The following is a 7,887-nucleotide window of genomic DNA, read 5'->3' on the forward strand; positions in this document are numbered from 1 at the left end:
TCGCCAATAATTTATCTGTCATTAAAACGTTCTAATATTAATATAGCATATTGGCATATTGTCTGTTGGTACACACGTTATATGGACCATGTAACAACATGGTCAACAGCACTGTTTGCAAATGTAGCTACATTTGTTGGCCACAAAGACAATTTAGACAAAACATGCTGCTGCATGTTTATTGTTAATGACTGTATTAATAACCATAAAGTAATCTCCTAGTCCTTACATAATAGTTTAGCAGAGACTGAAGTTGGAAAGGCTGTGCCCAGTGCGGCTGTGTCTTGTGTGTCAGGCTGTCAGCGGGCAGCGCAGGCAGTAGTGGATATACGCTAAACGGCGAAATGCATGTTAATTAATTAATTAATTAATTGGCTGAATCTGTAGGGCCTTTTGATTTTGTGAAGCGCCAGGGCCTTGAGAGGGGTTGATCCGTCACTGCCAAGGAGTGTTTTTTGTGCAAAACTAATGCTTGGAATGGATTCAGAATCATGAAAACCCCCTAGTTTGACATGTCACGTGATACTTAAAGCATAATGAAATTTAGAAAATATTGCCTTATAATAGGTCGTCAATGGTGGCATCTTGGATTAATGCAATTTTAGGGTATTTGCAGTGAGCAGATTAGGGTAGATCTTTTTATCCTGGCTAGTAGACCTAGGGTTCCATTTTCGTCACCGCTAAACCCCTTATGCCTAAACTTCTTTGCCTTGTTTTACTATTTTGAAAAACATTTTTGAATAGTTCAACTAGCCAATCTACATTGACACCTTGTGAGCTTGTAGACTGGCCATTTTAACTATTCAAAAATGTTTTGCAAAATAGTAAAAAAAAAGGCAAAGAAGTTTAGGGATAAGGCGTTTAGCAGTGACGAAAATGGAGCCCCTAATGTCCTGTCAGAATCAGTTGAGAAACAAAATAAAGCAATTTATTCCAAACTCAGTGATTTTTTTAACTTAGTTTACTGGACTATTTTGAAATGACGTCATATGACAGCCAAGTCTAGGGACTTTTTGAATGTTTGTTTAGAGCACTTTAAACAAACATAGAGTGGCAGCCGTCCCTCACTTCACTTATAGGCCTATGTTGTAGAGTATATGAATAATTAAATCCTCATCCCCTGGCAGTAGTAATAGCCAAAGCTGTACTCACTGAGTAAACATAAACACCATCTCTCTCTCTCTCTCTCTCGCACGCACGCACGCACGCACGCACGCACGCACGCACGCACGCACGCACGCACGAACACACACACACACACCCACACCCACACACACACACACACACACACACCCACACCCACACACACCCACACACACCTGGGTGCCAGACCATATGGTAGTTGCACTTCTCCCAGAATGGTTGAACGCTCTGTTCTTCTCTCAAGACTCTGGACAGAAGAGGCTTTGCGCAGCTGGGGCATCTGGGCCACAGGGAACACCTAGTGGCAGATAACAGGTATTGCACAGCAGTCTGACATTTTTTTGGCAGAATTCCCCCATTCATCAAAACCTCTTAGGCACTAGTCCACCCGTTCCAAATCTAAGGATTATATTTGATACCACGTGCAATATGCTAACTCTGATTGGCAGGATGGGATGGTGGTTTACGTCTGTTGCATCATGCATCGCTGGAGTTGCCAAGGTGCTGCTGATTGGCCAGGCCGTTTTGTGGCCGGGCATCAAGTCTGCCTGAGAGTTCCCAGATGGGAGCAGGAGGGGGGAACCCAGTGTACTCTCTGCTGCCCCATCTGGCGGAGTCAGGTTAATGAAGATAGACTATAAAGAGAGATGGAAAACGGAACAATGTATAGGTCTATATAATTCGGTAATTGTTCAGTCATCACAGTTGACACAAGAGTTAGACTTATGTGGCAAAAATAGCATAACATCTAAAATGACATTTTCGTTCCTTTAAATGCAAGGGATTCATTGCGAGAACAGTGCAGCAGATCAGAACAAGAATGCTCCACCAGATAATCATATTCCACTGATCTCTCACCGTGTGCAGTGGTGTAAACAATAGTGTTTTACTTAAGTAAAAGTATCAATACTGCAATATAGAAATACTCTGTTACAAGTAAATGTCCAGAATTGAAACTGTACTGGAGTAAAAGTACGAATTATACAGAAGGTCCCATTTCTCAAAGTTCTCAAATGTAAAAAAATATATATTTTGAAAATAGCCGAGCTACAAGCTCACAATGCGTCGCATCGCGATGCATTGTGAGCTTGCGGATCGGATATTTTCAAATGGCCAAGGCGTGTATAGGGCTGAAGTGGTTACTGTATATTTTGTAATAATAATCAAAATCGACAAAGTAATTTTTTATTTTTTATTTACAATTTGTTGTTAATTTAAAAGAAATCGAGCTTTATGTTGTATTTAATTGTTATAATCATTACTATATTTTTCTCTTTTGTTTGTCAACGGTGGTTGGTGCTGGGGTTTGGGGGTAGGAATTTTAAAAATGAGGCAAGGGGCAAGCCACTGATTGTAGTTGGCAAAGAATTTGAATTATGTTTTATGTGCATTTTTTTGTATGCCTGTACCTGTGCCTTTCATCTAAAAATGAAAAAAAAATGTACTTAAAAAATAAAATCAACAAAGTAACGATAGTAACTATAACGTTTTTCAATTAAAAGTACAATATTTGGATCCGAGATGTAGTGGAGTAGGAGTAAAAGTATTTGGAAATGGGAAATATTCAAGTAAAGTACAAATACCTCCAAATTGTACTTAAGTACAAAGTACAATGTACAAAGTACAAATACCTCCAAATTGTACTTAAAGGAGCATTCAGTGATTTTGGTGATTTGGAAAAAACCTTAGAGCTGTTGTGTGGAAATAATAAAAAAGTCCCCCCATTCTGTGTTTCCTAGAACTAGAGGTCTGAAAAAAATCATTAACATGGTGAAACGCATCTTGATGATGTCATCAAGATGTGTTTCACCATGTTAATGCTTTTTTTCATAATTACAGTTCTAGGAAACACAGAATGGGGGGACTTTTTTATTATTTCCACACAACAGCTCTAAGGTATATTAATGACATAGTGAAATGTTGAAAATGGGTGGTTTTCCCCTTTAAGTGAAATCACTGAATATACCTTGAAGTACAAAGTACTTATACTAAATGGTAAATGGTGCATTTATATAGCGCCTTTATCCAAGGCGCTTTACAGAGATTGTGTATTACATTCACCCACACACACATTCATACACCGATGGCAGCGGAAACCATGCAAGGCACCAACTAGCACATCGGGAGCAATTAGGGGTTCAGTGTCTTGCTCAAGGACACTTCGACACTAACTCTGGGGGAGCCCGGGTTCAAACTGGCAACCTTACGGTTACCATCCAGCCACTCTACCCCTGAGCCACCGCTGCCTCCACCACTGACCGTGTGCATGGTCTGCAGCGAGGGTCTCCTCCGGATGTTTGGGTCCGGTGGCCTGCGTGTGGGACTGGCCGAGCTGGCGCGGGGAGGGGCCATGGGGATGCTGAGCTGCTCCATGCTGCTGGAGCGAGCGCTCTTCACCAGCCTGCCCACTCTGTTCACGCCGATGGACGACAGGAAGCGACGGAGGGACAGCTTGGGCCGACCGTCTCGCTCTGCCAGTAGCTTTCTGTAGAAGTGAGGTTTTAGACGTCTGTTCATTTACTTGTTTTTAATTCATTGATTAAGTATTTGTGTCACGGGGCAGCCCGTGCCCTATAGACAATTGCACACAACTTACAGCTGCTTCCATTTGATGATCATTATGCCGGCCGGCTTGGAAGTGTCTGTTTGGGTGTAGCTGTTTGCAATATTATTTTAAAGTGTATTTGGTATATTATGTGTATTATTGCTATCTAAAGTCTAAAATATGATACCTATATGTGTTGTTCAACTTTTTGGTATAATGGTATTGCTGTTTATAGGATATTAGATATATGGCGATTAGTTAATTGATAGTAAATTGCTAATCTGTGTTCTGGGTGTGGCTCGACCGTTATAAAAGGGAGGCTTCAGGTGAGGAGGCTCAGTTTTGACTTGGAGCAGAATAGTACAACACTAAGGGAGAGCTGCCAGGGCCTTCAGGTGTAAGGTTTAGCCTGTTCAAACAGTTTCTCAAGTTCTTAGTTTGTTGTGTTTATTTAGTTTAGCTTTTGTTCATTTCAGATTTTGAAGTTATTTTTGGCCAGCCTTATTTGTGTTATTGTCATTGTCTGCCTTGGCCCACTGTGTATATATGCTGCACTGCTATTTATCATGTGTTTGTGGAGGGAAATAAACATAAAAAACCCTGCATTCCTGGGCTTTGAACTGTTCTTGGAGCCTTGACCATTGGCCAACTTTACAATTTGTTTGTTTCGAAAGGAGGAGAGGACACTGGAGCAGCACGGACAGTTTGAGCCTTTTTTATTAGGTGCTAGTATAGAAAACTACTAAGTCGACAGTCCTTTTCTATACTAGCACCTCAAGCCGTTCCAGGCTTGAGGCGCGTTGGTAGACTCCCTTTGTTTGTTTGTGTGTGTGATTCTGAACAACACCTATAATCTATCGCACACATAACAAATGGATGTAGTGCATACAAAAACGTGTATACATATTGCTCGCCACGACCGTATTGTTGACCTATAGTGTCTGATGCAGTTCGGAAATATGTGCCATCTAGTGCAGCAATGTATAAACATTCAAGAGTGTTACCAGATTGGTTTAGCTGTGCATGCGATGTCTTTGCTAACATCCCAAATACACCGGATGTTGTTTTTGTGGACAGTACCAGTCACAAGGAGTTCCTGTTTCTGGAGGTGGGCTGTACATGGACCAGGCATTCCAAGATAAACATAAGTATCAAACATTCTTTGGAATTATAACAAACCTGGGGAATCGATGTAGATTTGCCATACTGATATTCGGAAGCCTGGGCCATGTGCATAAACTGACCACGAGTGGCCAAAGAATAGCTGGCATTACAAAGAGCAAAGCCAAACAACTTGCCAAATACTGTTCTGTTTCGGCTTCTTTTTTTAAGTGAACATGAACTGTCAACCCCGTTATATTTGTTTCCTTGTAAAATTAATTGCAATTTGTGGATTCAAATAAAGAACTAAAATGTGTGTGTGTGTGTGTGTGTGTGTGTGCGTGCGTGCGTGCGTAATGTGGACACCTTCAAGCGACCTACATACTAGGTACACAGAAGGGTTGAAAAATGTTCAGCCTCAACAAGCCTGTTATTTATCTTTTGCCTGAAGAGGGCAGCATTACCTCATACTCTCTAATACATATCCTATAGACCAATTATTTGTTTACAAACATTGGGACTGGGCAGCATGGATGACTGTTTCATGTAATCAATTCCCAACAGATCTCCAAAACCTGTTTTGGGGAGCGCTGGTTTCAGTCCATTTAACCTCCTCTTATGTGTTGGCCAGTGAGGTGCACACTATTGCGCACAGAGAACAGCTGATATACAAGGTCACATCGCGTCGCAGACGTGACTGTTGTGAGCGTAGAGGTCTGCGTGCGCGACACCATCGCAGGACGAAGCATAAATTATACTTGATGGGCTGCAGGTGCGCGTGCAGCCATGCACAAATAGGCTCTGCTGCCGTGATGAAATGAAATGAAATGAAATGAAATCTATATTTACCCAGGGTATCTGGGCTAAGCTCAAGAACTTGTTTCCAGCCAGGCCCTGCTCATAGAACACATTTCATCGTAGTGGTTGATGCCTTGTTCAAGGGCATTTCAGCGGTGGTAATTTTAACGTGTCGGACGGCTGGTTCGAACTGGGAACCTTCCGGTATCTAGACCGCGCCGCTATCCGTTCGGCCACCGCTGTTCGGCCACCGCTGCCACGCTGCCACGCTGCCACGCTGATCATGAGTGCACCTCCTGTTCTTATGACAGCGACTGGAGGTGTGGTTTTGAGGACAACTGCTTTGAATTGCTATTTATTGTTCACACACAACAGAAACCAATGGATTATATATTTCAAGAGTGAGAGAATACAATAAAAATCCTAATCATTCTTCCTCCATACTGGGAGAAAAACAGCATCTGAAAGTTTGACGGGGCATTTTTTTCATGTGAGTGCAGCTAGAACTTTTCCATTGCATCTTATGAGAGGTGGTGTTCTGGTGCTGCCGGCCTGCGCGCGCATGCTGGTGCTTAACAGTGTGACGCAAGGGGCCAGTGAGGCTATTCAACGTTGAAGCTCTCCTCCCTAGTGGTAGGAGGAGGGACTACAGGCGGACCCGTGGATTCATGACCGGGAAACCCCGTGCAGCTGGGCTTTAACATTGAGCGCTCGGTTGCACTTCCGCATTTGACCACCAAAATTTGGTGGTCAAATGCGGAAGTAGACGTTCTGAGACGGTACTTCCGGCAGTCTTCCGGGTGCTTCAAAACGCCACTGAGCAACTTCCACTGACATGAATAGCTGGGGGGGCGGAGCTTCGCGCCAGATCAGTCTCTATCCTTTTATATACTCTATGGTGTGACGTCGTCTGTTAAGGCATCTATTGAATGTACAGCATGCAAGGGTTTTTCAACCTGTCAATTCTACACAGATATTTTATACTTTGGGATGTTCAGCAATAATACAAATGCGATGCATGTACAATCCACACAACCCAAACAAACTCTACACATATTTTGGGTATGTCATCATATCCCCAAACGCAAAATTGAGGACGACATCATAAAGGGAGAGCCCGTTGTGAGTGAATGGGAGGTCTGCCATTCCGTGCCGAAATTGAGAATGGCAGAAGAAAGGGAGGGGTAGTTGTTATTTGCTGGAAGGACTGCCATTCCATACGCTCTGATTGGCTAAATTATGAAAGGCAAAATGACCATATATGACGCCGGAATTGGTGCTAAGGAAAGCAAAGCAAAGCAAAGCAAAGTTACTATATTTACCCAGGGTATCTGGGCTAAGCTCAAGAACTTGTTTCCAGCCAGGCCCTGTTCATAGAACACTTCATGGTAGTGGTTCAATGCCTTGCTCAAGGGCACTTCAGCGGTGGTAATTTTAACGTGTCGGACCGCTGATTCGAACTGGCGACCTTCCGGTATCATGACCGTTCCGCAATCCGTTCGGCCACCGCTGCCACCGCTGTGCCAAGCATGGGTAGTTGGGTACCTAAAGGGTATGGACTACTAGTACCGTATTGTGTCGAACAGTGTTGATTTCGTCGACTAAAACTAAGATGAAAAATGTTCGTCGACTACCTTTTTCCACTGATTGAAACTAAATGGAAACTAAATAAAAACAAACTATGATGACTAAAACTAAGACTAAATATACTGACAATTTCGTCAACAAATAGGAAGGGACTAGTGGACAATGAGATCCAGTAGGCCTAAGTCATTAGTTGCATGCTGAAAATAGCCGATCTACAAGCTCACAACGTGTCGCTCTGCGCCGCGTTGTGGGCTTGTAGATCAGCTATTTTCAGCAAGTGAAAAAAACAGTCATTCCGATGGCATCAAGGCCCAACAAAATAAAATTTGTTGGACTAAATCAACTGTAGATTTAGTCGACTAAAATCTTATGCTATTGAGACTAAAACTAGACTAACACTAAAACAATCCAGGTGACTAAAATGTGACTAAAAACTAAATGAAAACTATTCAAGAGACTATGACTAAAACTAAAATCAAAATGTGCTGCCAAAAACAACAATGGTGTCGAATATAAGATGACCCCAATTTTTCAAGACTCATTTATGGAAAAAGAACATTGAATGTCAAATAGTCTATAGTCCCCGATTATAATACGACCCCATTTCTTTTTGAGTGGTGCAACCACTCCAAGGAACAGCAATGTCCGTGTTCACCTATGTGACACCTATGTGACTCGTGTTAACCATGTTTGTGTGTGACTCATGTGTGACT

The sequence above is a fragment of the Electrona antarctica genome (genome assembly GCF_951216825.1).
Source record: "Electrona antarctica genome assembly, chromosome: 19".
Taxonomy (NCBI): domain Eukaryota; kingdom Metazoa; phylum Chordata; class Actinopteri; order Myctophiformes; family Myctophidae; genus Electrona; species Electrona antarctica.